The sequence below is a fragment of the Melospiza georgiana genome, chromosome 1, assembly GCF_028018845.1.
Source record: "Melospiza georgiana isolate bMelGeo1 chromosome 1, bMelGeo1.pri, whole genome shotgun sequence".
NCBI classification, from domain to species: Eukaryota; Metazoa; Chordata; class Aves; order Passeriformes; family Passerellidae; genus Melospiza; species Melospiza georgiana.
In genome coordinates, this window is record NC_080430.1 from 100,398,173 (window position 1) to 100,404,172 (window position 6,000).

Consider the following 6,000-nt stretch of genomic DNA (forward strand, 5'->3'; position numbering starts at 1 on the left):
TGACATTTCATGCAACCCGGCTGTGCTGGTCTATCAACAGGTAAAGTACTGGGGAAAGAGAAGTTGACAAGCATTATACTTATTTCTGTTTGACAGATGACAGTGCTCCTCTACATGTGTACATGTGTGTGCATATGTTACATCATTCAGAAAAAGCAGGAAAGAAATCACTTTTTCAAAAAGTCAGAATTAGTCTTGTTTCAATTTGGTTGTTTTTAAATAAATAGTTAATACACAAGGACAACTTCTTCCAGACTATTTGCTTTAGAAAAACTTTCACCTGCTTCTGTCTTGCCTTTATTCTTGTTATTGCTATGGCACTTAACAAGGAAATTAGTTCAAAACTATCCATACTTTTTCTAACATCATGCCTTAACACTTACAGGCTTTTAGATGATAGAATTGTTTTCCATTCATCAACATACAACCATCCTGTACAATGAAAGAAGTGACTGGTTTGTTGTTAAAATAAAACCAGAAAAATATACCTGAAAAATTTTATCAGCTTCACACTATGTAGCATGACTGATATAGCTTTAATATTTCTGTGCTAGTTCAAAGGCCCTTGTACTGAAATACTTAAAGCTTTGAGAATATGGTCGGGTTTTTGTCCTCCCCTGAATAAAGCAAACAAACAATAGCTCAAAACACTCCAGCAAGTGTTTATCTACACCTCATGCTTTTTGGCTCTCTCAGTGTCAGGAACAGAGACACAGTCCCATCTTGCATCTGTCTGATCCAGAGAACTGCCAGCTCTTGTCCTCATCCCCCTGTTGCCATGCAGCACAATGCATCAGAGAAATTCACCGAGGTCATTCTCATAATGCTTTGTACTTGATGGGATGTGATATTTGTCTGTTGTTTTAAAGCTTCTGTTTGCAGGCAGCTCAAAGCAGCGGGGGACAGTAAATGCAGAATGCCTTTTCCAAGACTCTGCTGGCTCTTTTCTATTTACACAGTTTCTATCACACTTACCACAATGGCAGATAAGCACTTTTCAGTGTTAAAGATGACAATTACACTGATGGCGTTTCTAAACCTATTGAAGCCTGCCACCAGTTGGCACAGCTTCCTCTCAGCTGCTAGATACAGTCTATGAGATTGCCAATAATTTCAGAGGCTGACAAACCAGCAGTGTTTCAGCCCAGGGATTACCCAGATGAATACCCCTTTGGCTAGTGTCTCAGCCTGTCAATTATAAGATTTCATCTCAGAATGCCTCTACATGCCAATTTTAATTGCTGTCAAAAGCTGGTGCAGGTAGCTGCAGATGCATAGTGCTGTTGAAGTTTACAGGGCAGTAGGATAGAATAGGTGAAATGTGGGAAAATTATGACAGTATACAGTATACAGTATACAGCGGCATTGAGCTTCTATGACATTATTTGAGTACAAACAAAATAGTCATGGTAGGATCTCATTCTTTTTTCCATTACACTTTTCTTTCAAAACTGACTTTAAAAAGAAAAAAAAGGTAGCAGCTATTTGTAGCCTGTTTGTCGATCCACAGATATTAAACAAATTTGTCTTTGGGGAGTGTGATCCTTTTCATGAAGCAAACAAAAAGAACATTTTCTTCTCTGTTTACCTCACACATCCATCATCCCTATATCTCAGTAATAGTATTTCAGTGCCATTTCAAAATTACATTCTGAAAAAAACCCACTTGCTTATCAAAATGCTGATTTCCAAATGCTGTCCTTGGGAGATTCTAAAGTGTCTACTTTATGGAGTTGAGAAGTTCATCTTGCCATGTAAATTTATGTATGAGAGCATTCAAAAATCTCTTTCCAAAAAGTTAATGGTCCAGGCAATGACAAGTTAACCTTCTTCACTCAGCAGGATATGGAAACACAAGGAAAGCAGGGGTTTTAGTGCCAATGGGCTATTGTCTTAGCTGGTATAAATTTGCATGCTTTATGAAATCCACACTGACCTTTCAGAATCTGATAATCCTCAGCAACAAGTTTAAACTAAGTATCCCATTCCAGCCTATCTAAACTATAAAAGCAACACTGACATTAAGAGCATAAACAAGCTCTCATATGCTGTTGAGTGTATAAATTAAGCACACTGGATGATCCAACTTCATAGGGCATTTTTAAGATATCTCAAAACTCAAATTAATATCCTTGAGCCTCGATTCATAGGAACCTCTCCCATTCATTAGGATAATTCAAATCTTATTGAAAGTGACCATGAAATTACATCAGTTAGCTCTCTCATCCTTTGTGGAAGCATCCTGGCTGGCCTATGGACAGAGGGTGCCAGGATTGCTTAGGTATCAACTTGATAACCTGAGCTACTGTGGTTTTTAACTTTGTCTATGGTTTACTTCTGTTTACAAATATTTGTCCATGGCAGATTACTCTTTGAGTAAAGAAACTGGCTTTATTTTTTTTAGTTTCAAGGCAATTCATCTTTCCCAGAAATTGCATCAGAAACAAAGGCTGTTTACTTTGGACTACGGATTGGATAGGCTGCAAGACATGTGAAAGACATCTGCTACTATGGTGAAGAAAATTACAACTGCATTTTAAGGTTTCAGAATTCATCTGAAACTTAAGCGAAGACAAGGAAGCAGGAAGTGTGTTTTGGCTGTATTTTAATGTACTTGATGCAGTTGCAGTGTCATTTTTGTAATAAAATATGCTATACCTTAAATTATATTTATTATATTTGTCACAGAAAGCAGCTCAAATAGAATCAAAAGTTTTGTTACCAGCTTACATGAAACTAGAATTGCATCTTTTGTATTTTTTCATTCATATTTGCATATTTTTGATGCAAGAAAGACAAGAAAAATGAGTGCACATATCCAGACAGAAATTATTTTTCTTTATTTGTCTGGGCAGACCTATGCTAACCCTGAAATGGGGAAGTTCAACCTTCTTAGCACTTAACATATGCCTACATTGTTGGTAATACTATGGTTTTCAAAAATGTCCTAGATATGTCACCCTCAAACATAACACCATGAACTCGCATTTGTTAATCTGAATTAATGAGCAGATGATGTCCAGCTAAGGTCAGAAAAAATAATGATCTTATATGGTTAGGGATGATTCGTGTTCACATATTTATTTTCTCATTATTAAATCCTTTATCACAAAAATTTTCTATGTTTTTTTCTTTTTATATAAGAATCCTTAATGATTTTTAGGGGTGTAAGGACAACATTTTGACCAAATAGAGAAACCACAGCTGTATTGTATTTCTGGGTTTCTTTCTTGAATTATTTTGAGTATAATTGTTGGCATTGGAAACAAGTATTGTGATTTTTTCGTTTTTACAGGAGGAGAATAATTTTGAATATTTGTTATTGAATACTTTCAAATAATTTAATGCACTACTAATCAATTTATTTTAAGACTTTTTAACAACACACATGCAATTTACTGAAGATAAATTAAAAGCATATGTGACATTTTCTCATCCTCATCCATGCTATTCCATGCTGAAATTCAATGTTTTCTTATTTTTATGTTAATAGAGCATTTTTAGTTATTCTTATATTTTAAATATGGACAGCAAATGAGTATTTCTTGGGACTTTAAATATTTTTTTTCAAAAAAAGAGGAGCACAGAAACAGTGCCTAGAGACATATTTGTTTAAATTATCATGCAATTAATTTTCCTCTACTTTGTAAAATAAATATTCATTGAAATATTTAACAAAATAGCCATTATAAAACAATAAAGAAGCATAGACAATTATCTTTCTCTAGAGAAATATATAGCACTATTTTTGAAATATTTTCTGTCAGTATAGTGTTTTTCTTCAATCTCAAATGGAAATATGGATGATTATTAAAATTACATTGCTATTTCCCATGCCTTTTGCTACAGAAAGTGTAATTATGAAATGAACACTCCCTCAGAAGTCTAAATTTAATTTACACACGGTGGGACGGTTCAGTAAGTCTGCTCTAGTTCAGATTAACAGAGCAAAGTGCAGCCCTTCAGAAAGAGGGATTCTGGAGCATTCGGCTACACATCCCCCTCCCCAGTTCTGGATTGCTTCAGGAGTTGGAACTGTCAATGGAGCATAGTGTGCAATAAGATTAAGAGTCTTTGCAATGTCTTTAATTTTCTATCATGACTGACCCATCCTGACTCCTTGTAGCCCTTTCTAGGCCCCATCTCTCACTCTGAGGACTTGTTCTTGAGCTTTTGAATGCCTCCATCCTGATTTAAAAAAACCTGAAAAAAGTACCAGAGTGTCAAGTGGAAAGTTAGAGATTTTTTTTCTTGCTATATCTTTTATCACTGTGTGTCTCAGGCTGGAAAAAATTGTGTCTCAGAGAGATGATAATAATGAGAAGGTGGCATATTTGTTAATAACCTGGGTTTTTTAAAAGTTTTATTCCCAATCACCGACTTGAAAACAATTTCCTATGTTTAGTTTATGAATTCATACCAGTATTTTAACTCTTTTGAGGCTAGGAAGCCTGCTTATGAAAACATACTTGCTTGTAATTGCAGTGCTAGATTCACAATATTTTTCTGACAATCTTTATGTTGGCATATTTTATGTTATTACTATAACTTGAAACTTATAACCACTGTTTCGTGTTGTCAAGGAATAATGGACAGAAGTGTTTTGATGCTTGTCAGAGAGCTGAAAGAAAATGGGAAAAATTGAATTGTGTTTTGTCTAGGGCTGGATTAATCTGGTCAAAAAAGAAAAAAAACCCAAAAAACATAAATAGGAAATAATAAATAAGCAAAATGTGTTTTATTATCCAAAATGTATTACAAATATCTACATGTCTTGGCTTTTCATGTTTCTTTCAAAAGAATTTTCAATTGTGGTTTTTAAAAGATTAATTCAATAGGCAAGGAAAAAAATCAGTAAGGAAAAAAAAAAAAAAAAGAACTTTTAACGCTCAAGAGCAGTCAGAACAGGTGAAAAAGGACTTAGCTGCATTCTTCCATACTCTTCTTTTTTAGTGGCTTGCTCAGTAAAGCAGCTGTGTCAGACCAGCCCTCTGAGTGCTCTCTCACATGCTCAGCAGGGCTGGGGTGATGCCATTCTCCTGGGGCACTGCTGGTTCTCCCAGCCTTGCCTGTGCTGCAGGAAAGCTCTCATCACTCAGAACCCCCCAGATTTCACTGCTGTGTTTCCTCTTCACCACAGTCTGGGGACAAGATTTTTGCAGATGGGGACTGTCTTTGCCGCTTTACACAGATCCTCCGTGCCATGACTCTGAAATAAAGCCAAGGGTCCAAGGGTTAATCTTTGCCATGAAGAGCAACCCTTTGGCTAAGGTTGATTGCTGGTAATTTCCTGTGTTTACCTGTGAAGTAGTGCATTTCCAGGGAATCCATTTGTGTCATTTCCACAGCACATTATTAATTTTCTGTGGTATGTGTTAGAGAGTTTTTGTGTAAAAACCCCCCAAATACCAAAATACAAGCCAATACAAACACTAAAAGTGCAGATATATATCTCTATAGTTAATTAAACATGTTTTGGAAAGCAGAGTTTTTGCAGCCAATTTTCTTCAGGCCCTATGTAGAAGTAAACGTTACACTGACTGAGACCTACCTTTAAAACATTCACTAACCTCTAGACAAATATATGGGTTACAGGACTACTGAAATCAGATAAGCCAACAGATATGACAAAATAGAATATCTTATTTCTTCACATGGCATTTGAAGAAAATTACCTTGTCTGGAAAGGTTCAACTGTATTTGATATCTATGAGTGAACAGCATGGGAAATACATTTTAAGAAGAAAATTAAATCCAGTTGTTATGATATCTGTAAGTCTTGTTTTTGAAGGTCTTCACTGTAGATGAAGAAAGGAAAATAAATAATAAATCAGAAACAAAATTACAGGAATTCAATATATTTTTTCCCTTGAAATTCAGTGCTATTGGAAGAATGGATGTTGAAGTGATATACCTCCTCTAATTTATGAAATAATCCTTTTAATTGTTTTTCCAAGTGTTTTATGGTTAAGTAATTCAATTTATCCTGGGAGTTTATAA